The sequence below is a fragment of the Cryptomeria japonica genome, chromosome 6 (assembly GCF_030272615.1).
Source record: "Cryptomeria japonica chromosome 6, Sugi_1.0, whole genome shotgun sequence".
Lineage (NCBI taxonomy): Eukaryota > Viridiplantae > Streptophyta > Pinopsida > Cupressales > Cupressaceae > Cryptomeria > Cryptomeria japonica.
In genome coordinates, this window is record NC_081410.1 from 443,831,820 (window position 1) to 443,850,948 (window position 19,129).

The 19,129-nt window shown below is 33.8% G+C and overlaps 1 long non-coding RNA gene across 1 annotated transcript; it reads right to left on the minus strand.

Annotated features, from left to right (window-relative positions):
* Nucleotides 1-9,014: 9,014 nt before the first annotated feature.
* Nucleotides 9,015-17,507, minus strand: LOC131037518 (uncharacterized). Its single transcript, XR_009104238.2, has 4 exons — nucleotides 17,319-17,507; nucleotides 11,719-11,785; nucleotides 10,083-11,601; nucleotides 9,015-9,371 (listed from the first exon to the last, which is right to left on the minus strand). It is a non-coding gene; the product is annotated as an uncharacterized LOC131037518 (long non-coding RNA).
* Nucleotides 17,508-19,129: the final 1,622 nt, after the last annotated feature.

Below are 19,129 nucleotides of genomic sequence, written 5' to 3' on the forward strand. Positions count from 1 at the left end.
AAACTTCTCTAGATTTCTGTCTCCAATGAGTTTCTTCTCTTGCCAAGGTTTCCTCATATTCCCCCATTAATCTCTTTTCCCTAAGGAAGTTGTTCTCACTCATTCCCTTCATCTGCACCTCGTTGTTTTGAACCTCCAACTCCTCTTCACTGTTCTTCTTGGTCTCAAAGATGTTCTTGAAATGTAAACAGTTCCATCCTTGAGACTTTTCTTAATTTCTTTTCTTTTGGTAGCAATTCTAAACTTTGGGGAGCCACTCACTTGCACTTGACCTTGCCACTTAGTTATCAACTAGAAAAAATCAGGATGCAAAAACCACATATTTTTTAATTAAAGCTCACCAATCTTTTGTCACTCATAATGTTCAACATGATTGGAAAGTGATTCGACCCTAACCAAGGTAGAATCTCAACTTCTAGCTTGAAAGTGAAAGCTCCAAAATTCCAATTCCAGAAGAATCTATCCAATTTCTCTGCAACATTGCTAAAACCAAAATGCCTATTAGTCCAAGTTTAGGTCCCATTATTGAAACCAATCTCCATTAACTGATTCCTTCCTACCCAAGCTTTGAAATCTACTTGGGATTGTAACTTCCTGATCACTCCTCCCTTCTTGTCATTCTCAGTTAATATGGCATTGAAATCTCCCCCAAAGATGTGGAATTCTTGGGGCTATAAGCTAATTGCATGATCTATTTTCAACCAGGTTTTTTGTTGATGCAAGAAACTGACCTATAGACGTTTGTCAAAAACAATTGCAAATTGGAATATTAACTTTTGATCTTTCAATGTAACCAATTCTTACCATCAACTACCCACTTCACCAACATAGATTGAGGTCTCCACAAAGTTGCTAAACTCCCCGAATCACCATCCAACTAAACCCACATACCTTTCGCTCATTTAAATCTCCTCTTGTGCAAGACTCTTTCATTATTTGTCAATTTAGTTTCCTAGAGGAGAATAATGTTTGCTTTTGATCCCTCCATTTGGCTCTTGATTAACCAATGTTTGTTACTGGCACTTAGGCCCCTAACATTCCATGAAATGAACCTCATGGCTCCTTGGGAAGGGGGTTATCCTTCCTTGATCCCACCATCCTAGCGATTTTTACTTGGCCCTCTGCATCTCCATCTTTGCAAAGATTTTCTAGATTCGTGTTTGTACCTGTCTTCTCCTCTCCACAATCTAGTCAGGTCTTGTTTTCCCAAGCTTCTCATATTTTTTTTGTGTCTTGGTTGCAACCTCCTGGTTCTCCTGAAAATCCTTGCCTTCTTTCTCCAATAATCTTAATGGCATTCCATTTTCCCCCAAACAAATTGTTGACTATTTGTTATCGCAAACAACTCTCCAAGCATATTTTCCTCCAAATTATTGTCAAGAAGAAACTCTCCTCTAGCCTCCATGCAATTTTGTGAGCCTTCAATCTCCTCCTCAAAAGTGTTACTCAAATACCTCTTAATAGGTAATCACTTAGGAAAATTATCGTCATTACCATTTTTAATTTCCTTTCAAGGGTTGATAGGAGCGCTTTTCCTCAATAGATCAAATGCTAATGATGTAAAGATATTATCCCTACTCTATTCCTTGTGTGTTGATAGATATACATAGAGATTTAAAGTGGCCTCCATCTACCTCACCTCACCATCGAGGATTAAATATTTAATAAGGCTTTGTAGATTGATCTTTGCTTGTGGATCTTCTACGAGTCCATTTTCTTCTTCTAATAGTTGAGAAGACATTAGACCCATATCTTTAAATCATGGATGTATCTGATAGCTTATGTCAATCCTCCCATTTTTCTCTCATTCTTATGGCATTCTTCTAGTGACGTGACTTTCTTCCGGTTGAGGAACTTGTCATAACCTACAAGAGTTTCCAAAGTAACCTTCTGCTTTCAAGATCCATTCTCAATTATGATCTCTAGCTCTTCCCAGAAACCCTCTTCCAAATCAACAACCACACATATTATAGCAAATTTGTTACTACTATTGAGGGTATCCATGTCAATCTCAGTTTCGGGCCCTAGTTCATCTTTGATCTTGCATAGAGTTTCTTCACACCAATATTCAGACAAGAGGTTGAATAATCTAAGCCACATCGAGGTTTCTCCCAACTTTTGCTTCCAAGGATTAAAGTTAGCTTAACCCAAACCTCCATCACATGGATCACACTAAGTTCCCTCTTGCGTTTTGGCAATTTGCACTCCATAATGAAGAACTTATTGGGAAGAGCCCTAATTCTTAGCTCTCCCCCTCTCTTCTTCTCCCACCATTTCGTGATTTTGGTCTTCTAAAATTGCCTACACGTCCATTAAACAAAAAAGGCTCTCTCTACTAATCTTGCCTTGATTGGATCAAGGGTTTTTCTCAAAATCACCATCATTTTTTATTTTGGCATTCTTTGCTTTCTCACACCAACCCTAGGTTTCTCTCTTTCACCGTTTGTTCGATTTTAGATCCTCCAATCCTTAGTTCTAGTTGGCCCTCTAGTGAAGAAACGTCTTTCTTGCTACTTGGCCACATTGATCCAACTTCTTCTCATTCCCATAGGGATCTTGTTGGCACCCGAAACAAAATGAGGGAGCTCATTCACATCATCCACTTCCCCTTTCCCTTGCTCCTATTCTGATGTGGAGCTTCACTCTGTTGCCATTGCATTTTGTCGACTCTATTACAATCTCTAGACAATCTGTTGTGCACCATTTTTTTGCAACTTTCTAAAAAATTCATATCATTTATTGATAACTACAATAGAGGGACTTCGTTTATTTTCTCAAAAGCAAATCTAAAGTGTTTAGTCAATTTATGGAGTTTAAGGCTCTTGTTGAGAATCCGACTAGTAGAAACATTAAGTGTTTGAGGACTGATAATGGTGGCGAGTTTTGTTTCATAGATTTTGATAGGTTTTGTAAATACCATGGGATTGAAAAGTATAAGACAACTCTATACACTCCTCAACAAATTGAAGTTGCAAAGAGGATGAATTGGATGTTGATGGAGACGGATAGGAATATGCTTAGTAGTACTGGTCTCAGACAAAAGTTTTAGGCTGAAGTTTGCAGTCACTACATGTTATCTACTAAACATATCTCCTGCATCAACACTTATTTATAAGACACCTATGGAGGTCTGGTTAGGAAAGAAGCCTTCAATGAGACATCTATGAGTATTTGGTTGCAAAACTTATGCCCATTTTCTAAGTGAAAAAAGGTCTAAGTTGGAGAACAAGGTAGTGAAGTCCATCTTTATCGACTATGGTGCTAATGGAAAAGGGTACAAGCTTTGGGATCTAGTGACAAAGAAGGTTCTCTAAACCAAAAGTGTTATTTTCAGAGAGATGAAATCTTCCACTATTGATCTGCATCTAGATAAAAAAGGACAAATCGAATAAGGAGGTAGTTCAAATTCTTTTTACCTCTAAAAAAGAACTATGATCTCCTAATGGACTTGATGATGAGGAGAGATATAGAAGCTTTGAAAGTGAAGAAAAAGAAGAACGTCAACCTCAATGTTTGATGATGTCTACAAGAATCGGGTGGCAACTATATAGGTTTGGTTATTCAATGTTAGATTTCAGTTATATTTTTGGTTTGATTATTAACACTGTTGAACCTAGGACTATTAGAGGCTATGGGTATAAGTGATGCAGATTCTTGGATGAAAGTCATGGATGTAAAGATGACTTCTTTGAAGAAGAAGAATACTTGAGATCCAGTACCTTGGCATGAAGACATAATCCTAAGGAATGCAAATGGGTGTTCAAGAAAAAGTATGGTCTTGATGGTAGTGTTGAGAAGCATAAAGCATAGATGGTAAGGAAAGAGTATTCTTAGGTTAAGGGAATAGGACTATGGTGAGATTTTCTCTCCCATTTCAAAGCTGACATTTGTTTGGTTCTTATTATCACTTGCTTCAATTCATGACTCGGAAATCAAGCAAATGGATATGAAGACAACATTACTTCATGGTGATTTGGAGGAAGAAATCTATACATCACAGCCAAAGTATTTCATGGTAAAATACAAAGAAAATCTAGTTTGCAAGTTGAAAAAGTTTTTATATGGTCTAAAAGTCTCCTAAGATATGGTACCAAAGTTTTGATACTTATGAGTTGAGTTTGGGATTTTAGAGGTCTAAATTTGATCATTGTGTTTACTTGAAATCTGATAATGGTCACGTTCTCATTATTGCATTATATGTGGATGATATGTTAATGTTTGGGAATGGATATTTGATTTCTAACTTGAAGTCGTAGTTGTCAATGCAGTTGAAATGAAATTTTTAGGTGTAGCTAGGTACATTTTGGAAATGGAGATTAGAAGAGACAGAGCTAATAGAAAGCTTTGGCTAACCGAGTGTGTGAATTTAATGTTGGAGAGTTTGAAAAAGACAACTTGTAGATCCATGATAGTTCCTAATGCATTAGGAATGAAGTTATATGTGGAGGATTGTCCAAAATCTCCTACTAAGGTGGAGGGCATGACCAGTGTACCATGTGTGAGTGTTCTTGGCAATCTTATGTATGTTATGATCTATACTATACTAGACATTGTCCAAGCAGTGGGAGTCTTGAGGCAATATATGACTAATCCTATGTAATGTCCCCTTCTCCTCAGTGACAATTCCAATAGGCTAATGTGGAGATATAAGGTATGAGAGGCTGGCATTGACAATTATTTAATGATGGAAAAATAAATAATATTGCTTTGAGCCTATAAAGTAATTTTATAAGTTAAAAAATTAAATTATAAAAATAAATTTATTTAAGTGATGAAATAAAGTAAAGTCATAAAGTGACTTTATTAAGAAGGTAATAAAATATAAAGTGACTTTATCATGAAAGCAAGTTATAAAATGAATTTATAACATTTATTAAGCCTTCTAGAAGTGGGACGAACTTCTAGGAGGGAAAAGTTTATTAAAAATAACACATTATGATTTTGAAGTCCAAAAGCAATTTAGTAAATCTATTTAAGGGGTTTCCTTCCTTCTCCAAGCATCATGATATGTTGATTTGATACTTGATAATTTCTCCGTTATTGCTGGTTTGACAATAGCAGGCCAATGGTTATGTTTTTACTTTGTATGTTGGTGTTTTTGATCGAATGAGTAAATAACAAGTTGTAGTTGCTTTGTCCACAACAAAATTAGAGTATATGGTAGCTACTCATGCTTGAAAGGAAGCCATTTGGCTTAGACTATTGTGTTAAAATATTAGGTTTGATGCAAGATTGATTAATATCTATTGTAATAGTCAGATTGTCATATTCTTAACAAAGAATCCAACTTTCCATGCTAAAACAAAACACATCGATGTTCAATTTCATTTTGTTCAAGATATGGTAGAGGATGGAAAGACAAAATTAGCAAAGGTTGAGACTTTGAGGAATGTTACAAATGCATTAATAAAACCTAAGAGCACAAAGAAATTCAAATGGTGTTCCAATTTCATGGGCTTATCAACCCCCTACAGTTGATCAATAGGTTCTTGAAAGGTCTTTAACAAGCAGGAGAATGTTGAAAGGTATCTCAGCCTTTGGAAGTCCTAATGTTGAAAGGTCTTTAAAAAGTAGGAGAATTCTATACAAATGAAATTTTCAATTAGCAAACACAATCTTGGATCCCATAGATTGCTTTGACCTTGTGGACATTATTATAAATCTTTCATTCATTCAATCGATGACCTAACCATAGCCAACAATCTATACGAATGACGTCAACGAGTCCAAAATGATGTGGCAAAATCATAAGCTAGCACAACAACCTATATGGCTAACTAATAGGGTAAGTCAGCCAACATGGCAAGAGTGAAACTTGAGTCTAACATGGCAAGAGTGAGTTTGCTAACTATCACAAACAAAGATTCCCCAAATTATCTTTGGTGGCATAAGAAACAAAGGAATTGGTAAGCACAATGCTAGCGCAGGTGTTGTGTCAACACTATGTATTCCATGTGCAAATAGAATTAGTAAATAACAAGTTGTAGTTGCTTTGTCCACAACAGAATTAGAGTATATGGTAGCTACTCATGCTTAAAAAGAAGCCATTTGGCTTAGACTATTGTGTTAAAATATGAAGGTTTGATGCAAGATTGATTACTATCTATTGTAACAGTCAGATTGTCATATCCTTAACAAGCTATATTGTATTAGGTTTGATGCAAGATTGATTATTATCTATTGTAATAGTCAGATTGTCATATTCTTAACAAAGAATCTAACTTTCCATGCTAAAACAAAACACATCGATGTTTAATTTCATTTTGTTCAAGATATGGTAGAGGGTGGAAAGATAAAATTAGCAAATGTTACAAATGCATTAATAAAACCTAAGAGCACAAAGAAATTCAAATGGTGTTCCAATTTCATGGGCTTATCAACCCCCTATAGTTGATCAATAGGTTCTTGAAAGGTCTTTAACAAGCAAGAGAATGTTGAAATTAAGGTATCTTAGCCTTTGGAAGTCCTAATGTTGAAAGGTCTTTAACAAGCAGGAGAATTCTATACAAATGAAATTTTCAATTATCTTTCATTCATTCAATCGATGACCTAACCATAGCCAACAATCTATACGAATGACATCAACAAGTCCAAAATGATGTGGCAAAATCATAAGCTAGCACAACAACCTATATGGCTAACTAATAGGGTAAGTTAGCCAACATGGCAAGAGTGAATCTTTAGTCTAACATGGCAAGAGTAAGTTTGCTAACTATAACAATCAAAGATTTCCCAAATAATCTTTGGTGGCATTAGAAACAAAGGAATTGGTAAGCACAATGCTAGCGCAGGTGTTGTGTCAACACTATGTATTCCATGTGCAAACAAGCGTAGGGGTTACTTGAGGATGACCTAGCTAATGGTGTCGACATCTAGAGGCAATGCACAAGAAAGTGTAGACTAATGAACACAACCGCTAAGCATAATGTACAAACCATATTGCCCAAAAGAACAATGTCAATAAATAATAAAGCCCTACAATCAACAAGTCTATATCAATCTTAAGCTTTTATGTGTCACTAAGAGCAATAATGTGCCTATAAAACTCAAATGAACAAACATATACAAATTCATGAGAGAATATTGGCCTTCTAAAATATACCTCAAGCAAAATGAAAACCTATCTCATCTTTCTTTAGCCTCCTAGGCCTCCTAGACACACTGATGCAGCCCAAAAAAATTGGACGACATGCTTAAAAACAACTTACACTAGACCTAAAAAGCCAAGTTATCTCAGAATCTATTGATAAACCCTCACTTACCACATTAGAATATGCAAACCCTAAGTTATCTCAGAGGCCTTACTATTGATAAACCCTAACTTACAGCCTTCAATCATTCGGAGAAAGATTGAACAAATATAACAAGTTAAGAGGGAATGCATACTCCAGAAACATAAATTTCAGTATGCTTTCGAGCCAATAAACTTGAATCAAAGGCCTTCCAACATTCCAGATTTAAAAAGAACTTACCATTCAGAAGGGAAATTAAGAAAAAAATTATCACTCAAATGCCATTACATTCACTCTCCCAACATTGCTTCTCACAATTTAGAAGATTCTAAAGAGCGTCAAAAAGCAAATTCTGTAATTTTTTTAAATGGAAACAACTTGATTACATATAGATAACAACGCAACAAATAAAAACGCATAATCCAGCTCTTCTTTACAGATGATATATAATATTAATATAAATTCTATGTACCATACAAACGAAAAGGTAAGCACAGTCTTGCAACCTAAATTTACAACATTCTCCAGTCCTCACAAAGATCCCACGGCACTACAAAAACCGTGACAGATATTTCACATAAAATCACAAAAAGTTATGCCAACAAATACTCAGAATGAAAGGAATTTGTTTAAATTATGTAGTTCTAGAGGAAAATCCCTCAATCTAATGCAGACAAACACTCAATCTTAAGATCAACAGCAGGTGAGATTTCCAGGAAGCTTCTACAAGCTTCCAAAAACTTTGTCTTCCTATAGAGGAAAAAGCACAACGCTTTCTTCACTAATACTGTGCTATGCATGGTGAATGCTTTTGCATTTAACACAGATGATTTTGAATTTTATCGGTGCTTCTGCACGGGGGAATTCTTCTTCTACACGGAAGGTTTTAAAGTTGGATTCTGCGTTGGCTTATTCTTGCGCAAAGAATACTTCTCCTTGAACTTGACCTAGGCTTCAATTTGGGATGCATTGTGAAATTTATGTCCTATTTTTTCTGAAATCAAAAATTTCATTTTCATGAGAATGTAAAGTGAAACCCATTTATATATTTGAATTTTGAGCACCGTGTTGCTGGAGGATTCTCATGTAGGCACACATAATTGTCACAGAATTCAATAGTGTACACAATGATTTACTCCTTACACTAGTGCAACTGCTAGAACTTCATTTACTTAACATCACAGAGTGAGGGGTAGTATTCCTCTTGCAAAACAAAGAAATTCTGCGTCTGAAATGGATTGTGGTCCCTTCTGTGATACGAGCGGAGAGTTTGACACTCAAATTGACATTTTCAACACCACGAAATAAATCTCCAGTGCCACTGAAATTGTTAATAGAGAAGTATTCCTCCAGTTGCCACACCCAATTATCAATTGAAATATCCACATTGACGTACACTCTCAAAGGATTTTGGGATTGCATGGAAACATATAGTTCGGTGTGTTGTAGCATAGACCCAAGAGTTTGCAGAACTGTCCAAAGAACTCCCGACATTGTCTCGAGGGTGTTATTTACCACCACCTGAAAATTCAAACACTTCTATGATGTTCGCTTCTATGGGTCGGACATTTCACTCTTGCTGGGGCATTTGTCTGGACTCTAGATACTCACAAGTTGAACCAAGTGAACGATCTTCCTTATATTATTGTACACGTATTTGTATTGACATCTGGAAAACACTGCTCTAATACCAATGATCCAGATCCCAAGTGATCCAGGGGGCGAGCCAATTTTAACGTGAGACAGGTTTACAATTTTACACATGCAAACAGAGAGACACAATAATCCAATACAAAAAACCTGTTACTTTTGTTCTAATAAAAATGAATAGAGATACAATGGATGTTACAGATAGCAAGGCTAGGAATTAGAATCTCTATTATTAGAAATAAGTAGACACATTAAACTAGCTTGCCTTCAACTATTCAGTTGTCCACCTCCCTTCTAGAGGATCAAATGCATGCATATATGATATAGTTACAAAACAGGTCTAGAAGATGAAAAGACTCATGCTAAATTGCTTGACCTTCCAGTTGTTAGGTGGTCAACTGAGATTGAATCCAGCCTCAACCATAACCAGCAGGAAAGCCCCACAATCCAACCGCAAGAGATTCACTGTCAGAGCAATTTTCTCGCCACCTGAAGATGAAAATAGTATTAGAAAGTTGTAAACTGGCTGCCATTCCTATCACTAGTAGGTTACACCAAATCCTATTTTTAGATAAACATCTTAACTCTGGGTTTTACGCGAAAAACGGCAAGCTTGCTGTTCCAAAGCCAGTTTGGTTTATCAAATTGTAATGCATCTAATAATTCCATATGTACAAACCCAAGCTTACTGGTAATAACGAAATTCTAAGCACATTTTAGAATAAAATTATAAAACTTAAAAGAGGTTTGTATGATGACTCTCATTTTGCATTCTTTTTATGATTAATAAATTATGAAAAATATTAGCATACATATTATAATAATCCTAAAAGTTAAATGTCTTATTTATATAAGCGAAAATATGATGATCGTACCTGGTGTGAAATTTTCAATATAAATAAAGAGTAAAGACTGCATTTTACTTTCCTCCCAAGTTTAGCCAAATCATTTTAGATGTTAAATCTGAATGATATAGAGATTGTAAATGGAGATAATTTCCATGGCCATGAAAAACCATTCTACAAGGCAAACCAAGAAATAAAAACTATTGTATAAATTGTACAGCAGTCATTTTGTGCTCAATGCCATAGATACAAAAAGATCTACCTTGCAGAAGTAAAAATGAAATATTCTAAAAACTTAAGATTTTGAAATGGAAAATGAAACTTGAAATAGCCAGCTGTAGAACTGCACACTTACCTTGAGTAAATCCATCCCTGGCTTGAACCACTGAAGAAAACTGTAGTTTAAAAGCATCCCTACAAGTATAACAGTAATGTTCACCAAGCAGATATCTCAGATTTTCAAATGCTGTCAAATGAATCGTTTGAGATTACCCAATCCCCATGAAGAGATGCTGCATGTCATTATAATGTGTGGAATCAATTGGGATTAAGATGCATAATCTCAATTTCTTTTTAGAAGTTCTGATTCATCTTCAACTGCATCAATAGATTCCCTGTATTCTGAAATCCTTATTTGCTTTCCCATTTTCCTTCCAGCCACAGTACGTCGTGAAGAAAACTGCAAGCTTCTCCACTTCGGTAACAACTGTAAGCTTCTCCACGTTGGAAACATCTTTAAATAGAAAAACAGCCCCATCACCAACACAGAAACATGTGATGATTTTAAATTCTCTGACCCATGAACTGTTTAGTACCACCCAATTTTCAAGCCTTAGAACCTTAAAGAAATGGTTCACAGCTTTTAAATGTGTAGTTTTAATTGTGATTAAAAATGTACTATAAAAAAATTTATTTATGTGATTCATCTTTTATCACATCTAAATTTTTTTGTAATTTGTAATTCCTATCTTTTTTTCCACTTCGAATCCATCAACCAAAGCATGTCATCAAGAAAACTATGAATTTCTCCAATTTGGAAGCATCTTCAAATGGAAAAGCAATCACATCCCCCACACAAAATCTGACACAATCTCCTAGTCTTAGAACCATGTAGGAATGGCCTATGACTTTTAAATGTGTGGTTTCGATTGTGATTAAAGATGTATTATCAAAAGCTGTATATTTCATTTTCCATTTTTTTAGCTTTTCCACTACATCTGAGAATACCTGTAATTTGTACTCTCTGCTTAATTTTCTTATTTGCATTCCCATTAAATAAAGAATGTCATGAACAATCACTTCACCTCAGTCATTGTTGTTTACTGACATTCTCTTGTGGAGAAACTCAAATTTTCTTCAATTTATGAAATGACAAACAAGTCCCCAATGCAGACTATGAAAATATGCACATATGTCAAGGAATGCCTCCTTAGGCTCCTCGACTCTTTAATGAAAAGTAGACAATATTTTTTCATTATCTGCAATGGGTCCATGTCGTCCTCTAATTGCTCGCTAGATGATAAACTTTTTATACCGGCTGCTTAATATAAGCATGATGAACCACATTGTCAATAAATAGAAAACATGAAGCTTGTTCTTCACAACTTGTTGCAGTTGTTTTGGTTGTTTTTGACCTTCTTCCAGCTCTCCAAAATCACTAATCATATCTTTTTCCAGCCTCATGAGATATGATTTGTCAAAAGTTTTCCCATAAGACACCACTCTGCACAATTTAAAATTCGCCGAAGTCCAGTTGAACTTGCGAATGACTTCCAATGCCAAAGTGCTTTTAATACACTCAAACCCGCATGATACAATGGCTAAAGCTAGTTCAAGCTCCACCATCTCCTTCACTTCTCTCTCCTCGGTACCTTCTGTGCATTTTTCACAAAAGAGGATGAGATGATAACAAGATATAACTTAAAACAAGTAAAAACAAGCAGCCAATGATGGTGTGAATTGACTTGTGAGAGTGTCAGAAGATGTTATACCTGGTATTCTCTCTGCAGTATCCTCAACTTGAATATGCATTGCAACGGCCGAATACATCTGAATTACCTGTAAAAATCATGGAATCTTTCATGGCGATTTGCATCTCAACTTATAATTTTGAACTGTTATATAGCTCAAACTACAAATTACAAAATAGTGCTAATTAATTAATTTTTCAAATATATAAGAAAAAGAAAGAGAACACAAATAATTGAGCTTCTAAAGTTCTTACAAAAGAATTTATTGTAAAATAGCACATAATTTTTGGTATTAAAAATGTTACCATTAAAGTATTACAGGAGCCATTCAACCGTCAATTATAGGGAAGCAGGGCTTCTAACTCCTAAATTACCCTAAAGCATTATATGTATATATATCTTTTTCAGTTAAGAGTTAAAAATTGAAGTGTATTTATACGGTTAAAATCATCCAGAGTACAATCTCTATCACATTCTTTTAACATATCAGACATTATATTCAAAATAGTCGTAAGTGTAAATTTAAACATATGATTGTAACTTATAACAGAAACAATTTAACTGTAAATTATGGAAGAGCAAGGGTTCTAATTTATCATTAAAATAAAAGTCTACATATAGAAGTGATAAACATTTTGAATTATTTACTAATTTGTTGGTAGTGAGAGAAGGATTTACAGGTGTACACGGATTTTTCAAAGTTAAGAGGTAATGATGGAATGGCATTTAATATTTATTTTGCTACAATCATTTAGGATAGAATTCCTGCCACATCCCTTTAGAATATTACAGATACATTTAGCAAGAGAAATATAACATATTTATAATAATTCAAAAAAAAATTACATAAACAACAAAAACTTTTCACAAAACTACATCTCTTTTCAAAGTTTATTTCTCTATCACTTTAAAATCAAAATTTTAGATGAGATATCTCTTTATCTACATCTCTTTTCAAAAATAATTTCTATATCATCTGAAAATCAAAATTTTAGATGAGATTTGTTTTTTTTGAAGCAAAAACTCTTTAATGGTTTGGGTTATAAATCATCATTGCAAGCAGCGGAAAGGAAATCTCCATGTCATTATGAATATTTTTATGAGCCCCTAACGCGATCATAATAAAACTACGCATCAAACTTTGTGAGAAAATATTCGATATTCGAACAGAGGAATGATTTTTAACTAAGGCACACTATTGATAATGATTTGACTCGAAACATGATTATATAATTAATTTTTTATTCAATTATTGTATTTTTAAAATAGAAAAGGTTTCTGCAGTTTATATAGGTAAAGTTACAATGCTTTGGACGAATCTTTATTTTATGTTAAATTTATAAAAAATATTATAACTGTTAAATTATTGGATTAATAATTGAAGCAATGATTACAAAAAGAAAATTGCAATTAATCATAAAATAAATTGTCAGGGATTATGTTTTTTTAATTTTAATCACCAGCGATAATCATTTTCGAATCACCCAATGCATAGTTTGGAGTTGGCCAAGGAAAAGATTGTGAAGAAGTATCCATGATTTCATCTTAATTAATATTCGCATTTGTGAATTGATTCTAAGGGCTTAAATTCTAATAAGAGTGCAACCAGTGTTACACATTGTAAGAGCTGTGAGATCGCGAAGGCAGGAATAGATACACCCATCCACCTCACCTGCTCACGTAGAAAGATGGCTTCATTAGCGAAATCAAGGATAAGAAGTCTAAGTGTTGGGGGAGGCTTTCATGGCGACAGACCAACAACATAGGGTAAACATGGACATTTCAACAATGCTCTTGGTCTCCCTCATAGATTTGGGAGAACCGATGGAATCAGCTAGAGCGCTATGCAAAAGACCCATAAGGAAGCAATTCTGAGCCACTTAAAGGACATTCTGCTAATGGTGGCTGAGGGCTGAGGTCAGAGGAATTCCTCTTCCTGAGGACTTTTTCAAGTTGTGAAGACTTGGGGAATGGAGGTTTCCATCGGTTTTCACCTCCACACATTCTTCCCTCCCCTGCCATCGTCACACTGCTGTAATGAGCACCTTCTTTCTGAAAAGGATCCTTGGAATCGAGCCAACCGAGGCGCTTGAATGGCTACAAGAGTACATCAGCAAGGAGCACCTGGACTGAAAACGACCACAGCCATGGCAATCTAGTATTTACGGGGGATATACGTAATTAGAGAGATACAGGAGTATAGCAAGAAAGATTGTTCCAATTGCGTATGACTCTAGAGCTGATTTTATGTAGATAGCAGATAGAAATAGTATGTAAGGCTCCCAGTTTCTTATAACTTAAGAAAATGGGAGCCCTGGGGAATGGCCATTGCCAAACCAGATATCATGTAACACTTTTTTCTCAATTAAACTATCAAAAAATGCACATTTGATACCAAGCCAAAAAAACCTACTTTATTATTTGAAAACTTTCAAGCAAAGATTCAAAATTGCCTCGGCAAGGAAAAAGACTTTCAAGTGAACCATACTTTCCACAGATCTTGTCAGGACCAATCGTCTCACAACACTGTGCTTTTACACTTGAATTTCTCTTACCCATGCAAGAGTGAGCTAATACTAGAGCAGATAGGAAAGGACTACTTTCACTCTTTTCAGTGAGGAGGAGGAAGGTGCAAGCATCAAATAAAATTCATCAGAGAACAAAAAAAGTTTATGGGAAAACTATGGCCATTACTTGTGGAATACCATTGGAGAGGATGATGGAAATTGAGTTTTAAATTTCTCTCACCCACGCAAGAGTGAGAAGAGCAAATAAGGAAGGATTATCACTATTTTCAGTGAGGAGGAGGAAGGTGCAAGCATCGAATAAAATTCGTCAGAGTAAAAAAAAAAAAAAAAAATGGTCATTATGGGGAAACTATGGTCATTACTTGTGGAAAACTATTGGAGAGGATGATGGAAATTGAATAAAATCAATCTTATTATTAGAAGGTAAGAAGATTAATAGAATACTCTTAAAGAGTTAAATCAAATAGGTCAAAGCCTTTATTTCATTAATGGGCAACTTCAATATCATATTGGTGAGGGAAAAGGTTTCAAACATGAATTCACAAGGATGAGCCAAAATCCTTATGAACCTCCATATTACATTAAAGACATTTACTTGCGATGAACTAACAAGGAGGAAGACAGAGCAATCCTTCCAAATTTCATGCGAAACTAAACTTTGATGAACCAATAACTTCCGAAGAAAAGGTGGTATCAACCATGTAAAATTATAAAAAAATGGTCACAAGACCTAAATAAATAGATAAGTACATCAAAAACCTATAAGAATACTAATTTTCTTACTAATTTTCTAGTTATTATTGAGTTGTTGTCAATCCTATTTTGCAAAGTAGAAATTTTTCTTATAATTGTGGTGTTTATAATTTTATTGATAAGAATTTATATTATGACAATGATGGTTTACTGTAAAAAAGAACGAAACTATAAGAAGATAACTTTCCACTAGTAAAACTTAGAAATATTCTATTTGATTTATCTCAACAATTAACGTGTATGATACTTATGATCTTATTAATTTATTTATAATTTTTAACTCTTTAAGGGACATTTTAATAGAGAAGAGTCCAAACATTAAAAAATAGCAAAAGCCATTTATCAACAAAGACAATTCAAAGATCACATTTTACAGAAAAGACATAAATAAATCACAAATTTTATTGACTAACCTGATTTGTGAAGATTAAATTTAATAAAAATCGTCATCATTTTCATCATATAATCTAATATCTCGTTCTATGTAGAGATACCCAAGTTTCTACAAGTGATTATGGGGCTCTCACCACATTTATAGAAAAAAGGAGAAATGAGAGAACAAGTGATTATGGGGCACTCGCCACAATTATAGGAAAAAAGGAGAAATGAGAGAAAAATGTGAATGTGCACCTAGGAGGCGAAGGAAAAAAAGAAGAGGAGGAGAGATTACAAGGGGCGAGGATAGGAAGAAGACGCATGATGCAAAGGAATAAAGAAAAGGAGAGAGCGAGAGAAAAATGGTGGGTTGGGAAGATGGGAAGGAACAAAGGAACTATGAAAGAGCCACGAGGGAGGGGACACAAACTTGAGGAGAGAAGAAGGAAACAAACAAAATAAAAGTTTTATGCATAGTGAAAATCTTATGTTCATCACAAAACAAACGTTTTAACTATCTTTCATAAATATGAATTTATATTTAAATATTTTAATTTAATTATTATTAAAAATATATAAAAATTTGTAAAAATATTAATAATTAAATAATTATATATTAAATTAACTCTTAAAAACTGATTTATTTAATTGTAATTAAAAATGAAAAAACTTCTATTGATTGTGAATTAAATAGGTTTTTAATTCATTATAACTAATATTTAAGTAATTATTTTGTTTAAATTTAAATAAAATTCAACTGGTTCAGTTCAAAGGTTCTGAGATCAAGATTTATTTTGTGTAAAGTCACAGGCTAGGTTCATGTCTCATGCAATTTTGACGAAATAGATACCTTTTGGAGTCCTTTCAACTCTTAACCAAAAAGATATCAACTTTATACTCCTGAATCAAATTGAAAAAAAAATCAATTTTGACATAAACTCTCCATAAAGAAAATAGTTTTTTTTTATATAAATTAATAGATTTTTGAAGTATGTAATCACTTTTAAGCAGTGTTCCACGGCCGTTGCAGACAGGAAACGGGGGGACGCAGGGAAAGGCTTTGGGGACGGGACAAAGGGAAAAAGTTTTGGAGACGAATTTCAGGGACGGGGGAACTTGAGCCTGGGAGGGGGAAACGTGTTTCCCTGTAACACTGCTTTTAAGAAGATTTACGTTAATAGAGAGAAGTTTCCTTCTAATCTACCAAGCAACTTCAGTTTATTTGGTCTATGATAGTATTAACAAAGAACACTAACAGACTGATTATTAGTAACATGGCTATACAAATGATGAAATTTCATAAGCCATTGGAGGCAAAAGTAAGGGATTTTATAGCAGGGCTAAGAAAGTCCAATAACAATTTACATAAATACTAGGATTTTTCAGTACAATTTGAGTTGGCTTAATGGTGGAGAACTTGTGTTCTTGAAAGAGATCACAAGTACAAATCCCAAAAGGGTGAGTTGGCTTAATGGTGGAGAACTTGTGCTCTTGAAAGAGATTACAAGTTCAAATCCCAAAAGAGATAAGGTATGTACACCTTATCGACTTCGACCCATTACCCCATCAAAAAAAATACTAATATTTTACAGGGTTCATAAACCTTCTGAAGCATTTAATGTTAAAAAACAATGGACTAGGCCATAGACCGAGCGGACGTACAACAGCATTGAATAAGCGAATGGCAAAAGATACCAGCCATCATGCAATGGGGAAAGGTAAAAAGGAAAGGAGATATTATCAAGAACGTAAAAAGGAAAGGAGATATTTTCAAGAACGAGAACAAACGAGCTCTTTACTAAAGCAAGAACCTTCAAAGATGAAAGAACTCTAACTGAGATTTAGGGAAACATGGTTGTCACTATGAATGTCACCAATCCAGAGAATCAGATCTAATAGATCCAAGTTGTGAGAATCCGTAAACTGCATTAAAACCTAAGAAAATGCAAGAAAAAGTGTACAAACCTGGATCAATCTCCCTGGTATAGTTTTCCGGTTTCTCCGAGCTTCTTCATATCTGCTGCCGAAAGAAGAAATAAAACGAGGCTAGCAGAGAGCAAAAGCAGACTTAGGTTTCGTTGCAATTTGCCCTAGCTTGGTGGGTGCATAGTGTAAACGGAGGCTTAAAAGTAAAGAGCACGAAATTTAGGTCAACATTTCACAGGAGCACGCTAAACTAAGTCGTCAATATTCGATATCAACAGGAAGTGAAAATGGACACAACTTCCTAGGGGCCGTGAAAACAGGCACCGTCTACGCAGCCCCTAGAATGCACTCGCATGGCACCATCCCATACATGTGACCCATATCACAGTTATTATTATGTGAGAGGTTTCGACATATCAAAATGTCTTAAATAAAAATTTATTTTTGAAACAATTTGATATGTAGATGAGAGGTAAATGTATGAAATATGTCATGTTTTACTTTGGGACTTAGTATTTAAGGAATAAGTTAACATATTTTTTTATTAAAAATAATTTAAGAATTTAATGTTTTATTTAAATTTTTAATAACTTTGCTTTTTTTTCATTTAATTTTACAATGTAAATTTATGATTTTTATATAGTAATATTCTTTTCATTAATTTCTAATTTTTATTAAAATATTATTATATATAATTTCTATTTTAGGAACAAGTTAACATACTAATTTTATTAAAAAAAATTAAGAACATATTAAAGAATTTTTTATTTAAATTTTTTAATAAGATTGTGCTAAAAAAATTCATTTTATTTTAAAATGTAAATTTATGATTTTTAGAGTAATATTCCTTTCATTAATTGCTAATTTCTATTAAAATATTATTATATATCATTTTTATTTTAAGGAATAAATTAACATTTTTATTTTATTTTAAAAATAAAATAACGTATATTTTATTTTATTTTAATTTGTGTGTTCTTCCTAAAACATGTCATAGTGATCTCATAATGTCATAGTATCATTAAATAAAATTGTATTTACATTAAAGTTTATAGCTTCTACAAAAAGATCTTCTTACCCTTATTGTAATCATTTTCCCTCCTACATATTGAATGTATTAATAACATTTACAAACATACACTATGATTGTGAATGTAAGTAGACAAAAAAAATTTAATTTCTATTCGTGAAGTAATCTTAGTAGGACATAGAATAATACAAACGTTGAATAAATTAACAATTAATAATACAACAATTCAACTATGAACCTCAATATAATGTCATTGTGTTTAATTAGGCCAATGAGTCAATTTTGTACATATATTATATAAGCCAAAAAGTACAATATGCAAATGATCTATCTATCTTGAATCTATAAGGTACTCCTTCCATGCTCCATTTGTTGAAGGGGAACGTAATTGAACTTACACATTAAAATAATTCCCCTCCTTTCCAACCATCAATCTAGCATTAATTACTTAATAGGCTATCAAAAGCTAAAACTATATTAACTTTTATTCATTATTCATAATATTGTTGATCACGATTCCACATCACAATGTCATCCAAACCTATATTACACTATCTAGTTAATAAATTAATTTAAAAAGAAAACAATTTAATTAAGTAATTAAATTTTAGAAACATCATGAAATGACTTTGCATAGGAGATTGGGGCTCCAACCCAGAGAGTTCAAAGACTTCAAGCAAAATGACCAGTCAAGATACTATGTGAATCCAAGCTACCAGTCATGGACAAAACCTGAGTGGGCCTGAGAGGATCAAAACAGAGTGTCAGGGTTTTTTCCAGAAGACGGGATAAATGGTAGATGGAGCAAGGATTTTCGAAG